Consider the following 8,436-nt stretch of genomic DNA (forward strand, 5'->3'; position numbering starts at 1 on the left):
AGAATAGGGAGATCAAAGCTAGCAGCGAGAATATCTTGCTTCAAGTGATTGAGAGCTGGGGCTAGACAGCTTTCCTGAGACCCACAATAACTAAGCAGAAGATGCTTCCTGAGTTGCATATTAGATACTAGCATTACAAATAAAATGGATGCTGCAAGTGCAGTGAAGGTGAGCAGTAAGTATGAAGCAGAAGTCGCAGCTATCTCGTTCTTGCAGAGAAAGCAACAGCCTGCTTCTTTCACAGGCAACCTTACTGCTGAATATTTTGACAGATGAATATTCCATGCTAAATAATGATACGGATCACTGAGAAGAAATCAAAGCATTTTTCATCTTTATTAAATTTTAGTATCACAGTGAATATTGTTTCAGTAGTGCCTTCATGCCTATTGCTACGTGGAAACACATTTTGTGGCAAATTCTGACTCCTTTTGCAATGGCCCCATGAAAGCCATACACAGAGCTTTATGCACTTTAAAAGCATGTGCATGTCCTTAAGCTTAGGCAGATCAAATTAGCGATGTACGTATCTGCTTTTCCACAAAGTGCAAATGAAGGAGGAGGATATGTAAACTACAGGCAAATGATTAAGTCCACAGGTGGGATTTCCATGTACACCTAATTTATTCCAGCTGTAGGACAGCATACCTGCATACTTTTGCTACCTGTTTAAAGAAGTGCCTTAGGGATTCAAGAATAAAGGTTCAGCTGACTATAAGGTGCCCAGCAGAAAATGAATAGGATTCTCTGACATGCTGCAGTTGAAGGTAAGATCAAAAAGGATCCCTTCCACCATGATACTGAGGTAATAAATACTAGTTTATAATTAAATGTACTGCATAAGATTCAAGAGATGTATCAGAAACACTTCTTCCTTTAAACTTGGACTGAAAAAGAGAAATTGCAAGCTTTATTCCATACTGCGTTTGACACCATTCAGTACATTGTTATATGTAGTAACCAGACCCCCAGAACTTTAACTTTCCTATTGCACTTAAATCTCCTAGAACTTGACCCACCTTCTACAAAAGTGAAATTTTTTTCTTCTACTTTAATTTTGTTCGGAGCTGGTTCTTAACAACTTTAAAAAAAATATAGCTAAGGACAGCTTGAGCAGAAGAGTGTGTGACATTTCTTCTAACTGAGGAACTGTAGTCATGCAGTACTTTGTCTCTAATGGCACTTATTTACAAATAAGGTACAATTCAAGGTTCTCATCAGAAGCCTTATTTTGAATCTATTTTAGTAATGTATGAGTCTAAAATAGGTGAATCTAGATAACAGAGTTCTGAATAGATGAAAGGTAAACATAAAGGTTATCCACAACATTTTAGAACCTTTTTTTATTCTGAAGATAACTAAATGATTAGAGATGGTGGTTGGCAATGGTTAACTAGTCCCTGAGAATGTTTATTACTGCTCCAGAGTTGAGACTGTTTACATACTGGTCACTAAGACAATCCTATAACCCATTTTAATAGTCTCTTCTTTATTAACTGTGTGTTTTAAGTTAATTATTAGTAAAGGTTAATGCACAAAATTATATTATATTTTCAAGATCATCTTTGCAAGCCCTGAGATTAAAATAGATTTTCTAGATATTCAGTAATTGGGTAATGTTGAAGAATTTAAGTATTTCCATATTGAGTATGTCTTAAAGTAAATTTTTAAAATATTTAATGGTAATGTAATACAATATATATGAATTATTGCATGTATACCTATAGACCTTGCACTTAGATCTAAGTGCAAATAAAAATATCTACAGTTACATATTTTTAATTGTGAAAAGGATGGAGTTAGGTTTTAGCCACGTGGACACTTCTGATTCTGCAGTTCTGACAGTTATCCAAAACTCTTCTATTATTCATGCTAATTGTAAGAAAAATGTAACAACTACTTTCCTTTCTAAATTTCCAAAGCTTAAGATTGTGATAGTCACATATGATTTACAATGTGCTACTGTTTGCAGGCTTGGACTTGTACCTATTGTCTGTATAAATAATGATCAAAATAGCGTAAGATCCTTTATGTGTTTGTTATTGAAAGTTAGGAGGAGGGGAGGAGTCCTCTGCAGTGGATGTGCAATCTTGAGTCCTGCAGTGGTTTTAGATTCTGGGGAGTGCAGAACAACTTATAGCGGGTCTGTATTATCCAAAGTTTGATCAGAAATATACAATATTACAAGACTTTGTAGTACTTGGATGAAAAGTGTTATAAAAGAGTTGCTTTATGTTTTTATCCATCTGCTTTTGCTCTTAGAAGAAATCAAGACATTAGCCCAAAGAAACTTACCTTTTTTCCCCATTATAAACTATTTGTTTGAAATAAAGATTTTGCTATACAGCACAGCTTCAAGCATTATAATTAAAAAAATTTTCCAAAGCTAGTTTTAGATCAAATGCGATCATACTAACAGTTCCTTGCAGATCTTCCTTTTTTAGGTCCTTCATATCTGTTCTTTTATTGTCCTAAAAAAAGAATGTTATTTGGATCAAAAAGAGAAAGTGACGGCAGGCGTTTTATACAGTAGTATGTTCTTATTTTAAGCAAACTGTGTTAGATGTGATTACATGATGAAAACTGAAATACAGTTGTCTGATGTACTCTGAAGACATAATGAGAGGCAGTCCATGATTTCAAGAACTCTCAGTAATAGTTAAAATAGTTTTACAAGCTCAGAAGTTAAACACAGGATAACTAAGTTACCTGTCTGAAGTTGCGTGGGAAGATAGTGACAAAATTAGGGGACGAACCCAATTTTTTTGAGATTGTAAACTTATTCACAAGACCACATATGTGCTTTACTAGATGACCAGTTCACTTGAGCCTCTGGATTGTTTCAGCTTCTTGATCACATCAGATAGGTTTCACTGTACTTAAGACTAAATAGAGAAAGACCCATGTAGCTTAGGGGATTTGAAAATGAGACATAGACTCTTGTTCATAGGTCAATTGTTCAAACCCAGCCTGGGTGTGCAGCTGGGCCATAAGAGAGCGACAGGAAAGATAAATGAGGTAAAGGAAAGAGGGAGGAGAATGAAGGAAGTCTGCATGAGATGGAGGGAATTTGTACTGCTCTAAAGTCTGAAGTGGAGGAACCTCAGGGATAGGCTGCCGATGGCAGCTTTGAGAAACTGTGTTCCTCAAAGCCAGAGGAATAAGAGCGGCGCCATGTAAAATATTTTGGGGAGAGGAGGATAGGACTCTTGTAACAGAAGAAAGGAATTCTTCAGTGCCAGTGCAAAATCAACCTGACATGACACAGTATTCTTCTTGCTAATGTCCCTGGACACTACTAGGCCAAGTTTATTTCCCATCCAGAGGGTTGCTCACTATATATGAACTTGGTTGGCATTGTGTTGATGACCCTAAATTCTGCTTGTTGCTACATGTTTTGACATCCGATTTGCCCAGTAGCAAGGATGGGATGAAACACTGCCACATCAGAAGGGTGTAATTTTATATTCCCTTTAAGTATGAAGGGGGAACTGAGCTGGCTTAGCGTCACATGGAACTGGACACTATGCATTCTGACTCAAAAGCTATTTCTTCTTCTGCCTTTTGTTGACAGTTGTTTTCAGAGTTTCTCATTATGCATCCTTACGGAGAATAAGAGAGTCAAAGTATGTTTTCTCAGGAGCTTAACTGTGTTCCCATATCAGTTCAGTCAGCGCTTTGAAAGACTAGCAAAATTGTGGTCTTGCCCCTTGTTCCACAAAAGTGAGAATGTGGCCCTTCAAAGAGATAAAATGAGAAAAAAAAACCCATATGTTCCTATTAATATAAAATGTTGTCATTTTCTACTCACTTGTTTCCCTCACACCCTGTTTCTTGGATCCTGATCGTGTAATCATGGGTTAGGGTTATTCACACATGTATATTCTGTTTATAATTAAGGGAAACTTTATATAAAAAAAAATTATATGCAATAACCATTTTATCTCCTAATTTTAAATTCGCCCTCTAATAAGGTTGTAGCTGCAGATAAGGCAGGAAAGTGGCTTTTGGCCATAAGAGGACAAAGAAATGTGATTTGGTGTTTAGGAAAGAGCTGACTTACACAGCTGTTATTAAAAGCTGACTAGAGGCAGCAGTTTTATTTCCCAAAAAGGTATAATGGAAAGAAATAAAGGGCAAAGACCAGGGACATTCAGTTTCTCCAAAGACTAACAAGCCCTCAATTATTCATGTGCAATTGCAGTTCACTGAATTAGTTACATGAAAACAAATAAAACAAGGACTCTGAGGCAGATTATCAACAAGGATGTTAGAAAAGAAGGGTTAGAAAGGGTGAAGAATGAGAGTACTATGGCTTTGAACTTGTTCAGTAAATTGATTCAGCTTGTCTTTCTCCTCATCCTCTCTCCACTCTCCTTTCCTTGACTTCTGTGCCTCACACCTTCAGGTGAGAGTAGCGGGAGCACCAAGCATCTGGTACGTTTTTGAACTCACGGATGGAGCCTAACAACAGACATCTAATGTTACTCTGTACCCGAAGGGTGGATGTCTCTAGAGAGCAGAAATAATCCTTTTTTTTTTTTTAATCCATTTCCAGCAGCTGTTCTTGGAAAGCTTCTTGCTGTGGGGCTTGCTCCCTTGTAAATACCTGCCACTACACATCTATAGGTGTAGCACGTATATAGCAGAGATGGTATCTGAAGTTTCTGAGAAAGGATCAAATTTTGTCTGCACCAAGGATTCTTAAGCAGAGTCCCAGGAAATGAATATTTTTATTTTTATATGCTTGTATAAATCTATCCTATTAGTTTTTGGCTTTTACTCCACTGTTGTCAAGTTGCAGCTCACTTCATTTTTATCGGTACTGTGTGTTACACAGTTCTTTAAACACCACAGCTGAAATAGCCTTAGTATCTGAGGGAACAGGAACATCTGAGGGATGTGGAAAGAGTTTCCTCCAAACTAGATCTGTAAGGATGCTGAAGATTTGGGAATTTTTTCTGGATCATAGCTTTGTTTCACTTCCCCTAAATCATTAGAGCATTTTCTCTAAATAAATTCCCTACTCTTATAGAGCCCAAAGACACTGACAATGTCTTTGAACCGATTTGCTCACATAAGATCTCACTCTTGCTCTTAGTTGTCCTCTTCCAGTAGAGAGTGCATCAATAGAAGACAAGTGAAAAACACCTAGCTCAGGAACACCTGAAAGAAAGCAGTGGCACTTCTGTACCTTATCCCACAAATATGTGGGGAAGTCCATTTATTAGAGAACGTTTCCTAGTAGCTGTGTTCATGAGAAGAGCACCCATTAACAAATGTTAGATAATATTCACAGAAAGCAAATTTTGAATGTATGGTTTATTTGAACCAGCATTCAGATTTAAAGGGTGAGGGTTAGATATGTTTCTGCGACATCACTCTCACTGCATGGCCTATGCACCTGATCAGATCTAAGCAATAGGATTTGAACTCTGAACACGGAACAATTGCAATGTGCTGCTTTGATGATTGTGGAAAGTTACAGAGGGTTTTTGGCAGAGAAGTTTCTGTGATCTTTCTGCAAATTAGAGTTTTAGCTGATTCACAAGCTGGGAAAGAGATTTCAGTTTGACTACTAGACTTTTTCATATGACTTTTGGAAGTTCTGAAAAAAGTGCATGTCTGACAAGAAAAATTTCCCAACTGATGCAGTTAAGAGCCCAAATAGTAAAAGTGTGTCAGAATTTATGGAAAAGTTTTAGGGCCTTTGCAGTGGATCTGAGCAGAGCTCTGAAATCTAGTGTAGAATTAATTTCTTCTGTTCAAGGCTTAGGTCTCCTGAGGCCAGAGTAGGTGGAACTGTGGTTACCCATCTGCCTAGTGTCAGTTCAGTCTTTTGCTTCTAAACTGAGTGGAAACTGTAGAAGTATGAGATGTTGCAGGTGACCCCAGTTGCTATAGTTTCTGTCCAGTTGCCAAGCAGCGTATGAAAAGAGTTATGACATTGCCTTAAATCAGAATAATGTACAGTGACATAAAGGCAAATAGCATTTTTGCTTGAAGCCCTTTGGCTTTAATGGAGCCCTGAGGAGGTGTAGGAGTCCAATCCTTGATTATATTATGATGGCAAGGTCTGGTGGCAAGTGCCGTCTCAGAAAGACAGTGTCTGCCTAGAAGAGCCACTAAACTAAGAGTAAGTAAATAGAGAAATCGATGAAAACAACAATAATATACTGGAGAACATGGAGAAACAGTGGTTGTTGCAAATGAAGGACGTATTCTTTCATGCCATCTCTTACAGCAGAAAGCATTTATATTCGCTGGCAGCATTACAAAGACAGCACTGTGATTGTTTAGGATGTAAAGCTCTGTTTCCGTATTATTTCAGTTTGGAATAGAACAATTCTAACATGGAATTTCCACATATTGCAATTTGTTCTTTTTCCAGGTCATCTGGTTGCAATTACTGAAATTCGTCTATTGCAAACAGTTGTCAGGTGTCTTTTAAAATAACATGTATTCTTTGATGAGAAACAATTAAAATAAACAAAAGTGATTGTTCTGCTTTTGATTTGTCATTCCCTTTCTTTTTTCCCCTCTCCATTATGTTTTCCACTGTGTTGGAAAGTAGAAGAGTAGGAGGGGAAGAAAAGGATGAAAATAGGAAATGTATCTGGCAGTGAACAATTTTACAAACAAAATATTTATGAGAGATTTTAAAACAGTGTGAAGCCTCTGCTTTTTATTTCAGTCTACCAAATGAAAGGACTCTGAAAATTGGTCCCTTGGGTGCCTTTGAAAAGTCTATGCTTTATTACCCTACAAATTTGACCAAATAAACCCTCATTTTGTTAATAGATATATTGCTGATTCTTGTAGTTCATTACTTACCTATGCAGAGATTTTGTTTTTGCCTTGTAGGTGCAGATAAAGTGTTTATTAAATTTAAATAAAGCTTCATTTTCAACAAATAGATTGTATTCCATTTTCTTACCAAAACACAGTAAAACAAAACATATGAAATAATTTGTAGTAGGTAAAGGGAAATATATTTCTAGTCAGATGTGAATAACAGATTAGAAGAATCTTGAATTCACTTTTATCTTGCTTTGATCTGAAACCAGACTATGAGCAGCCAGAAACAATAGAGTCAGGGCAGGGAATAAGGATGACTCATTTTCTTGATTCAAATTAAATTGATTTTATAAAGAAGAGACTATGACCTTGTTTGCTAAGACAGCATTACATTGGCCCTTTAAAATGTTTTGAATTGATTTCTCAAAAGATGCATCTGTATATCAAAAGGATCTATCACTGTATTGGTGATTCAGTGTTAGGCACGAAGCTAAAACTTTCTATTTAAAGTTATTCCTTATATGTAGCAGTTGAGTTAAATCTGCCTTGCAAGGCTTAGGCCCAGGTGAAGACAATAGAGTTTAAATGTAAGTATGCAAGTGCAAAATTTTACTCTCAGTATACTGTTACAGAATATGATATTCAATTAAAAATGGAAACTTGAAGTAATGTTTATCTATTAAGAAGGCTGTTGCCTTTGGTAAGGTTGATGCAGTAACTGTTAGATGTAGAGAAAAGAAGCAAGGATTTTGTTTGATATCTTTCTGATGCAAGATGATTCCGTGCATAGCAAAAAAAAAAAAAAAAAAAAAGCTTTTAAAACCATCTTTGAAAACTACTGGAAGAAAAAACTCTTCCCAGTCCCTAACTTAGATGGTGACAGAACTGTGCTGATGCAGCAGAAGGCAATTTGGTCCATTTGCATTTTATCACCTGAGGATGTTTCTACCTTGCCCCTGGCAGAAGTCAGACAGTAAAAAAAATTGTAAGTACTAGTTGTCTAGGCTCTGTCCATATTTTGACACCAGAATAATCTATTTTCCATAGTAGATTGTGCAGATGCTTATGCTCTAAGTACTCCTGTTCATCAGGAAGCTAATTAACACAGTCTTGTCTTTCTAGCTCGGTGTTTCAGAGTTTATCTTGTTCCGCTGTGATGCATGGGAACAGCCTTGTTTTAGTACATTGAAGTTACAGGCAGACACATGTATTAATGTTTGGGTCTTGGATTTGCAACTTTTCTGTCTAAAAATGAAGACCCTTTAGCAGGCAGTAGCAGTGGTGTTTGGCAACTAATGTGAATTTGCTGCTTACTATCCTGTGCAAATGCAGCAGTACTGCTTTTTATATGTAATCAAGTAGTTCAGGCGTTCATTATTCGGTAAGATCACCATCTTCTAGCTGGTAGCGTAAAAGCAGGCTATAAGCGTTAACAATGACAGGTGGTGGAGGTTCTCTTTTTCTTTTGAGCTTGAGACCTGTTTTCTTGAAGCTGAGAGTCACTAGTTTTATACTTTTGCATACTGATGCAGCTAAGTACAACATGCAGACACACTCTTTTTATAGGAAAATTTAGTTGCTGATCACAGCTAGGGTATATGACACCAAAGTCTGATTAAAATATGTCCTTAACAAGAA

Source organism: Struthio camelus, chromosome 2 (genome assembly GCF_040807025.1).
Source record: "Struthio camelus isolate bStrCam1 chromosome 2, bStrCam1.hap1, whole genome shotgun sequence".
In the NCBI taxonomy this organism is placed as follows: Eukaryota; Metazoa; Chordata; class Aves; order Struthioniformes; family Struthionidae; genus Struthio; species Struthio camelus.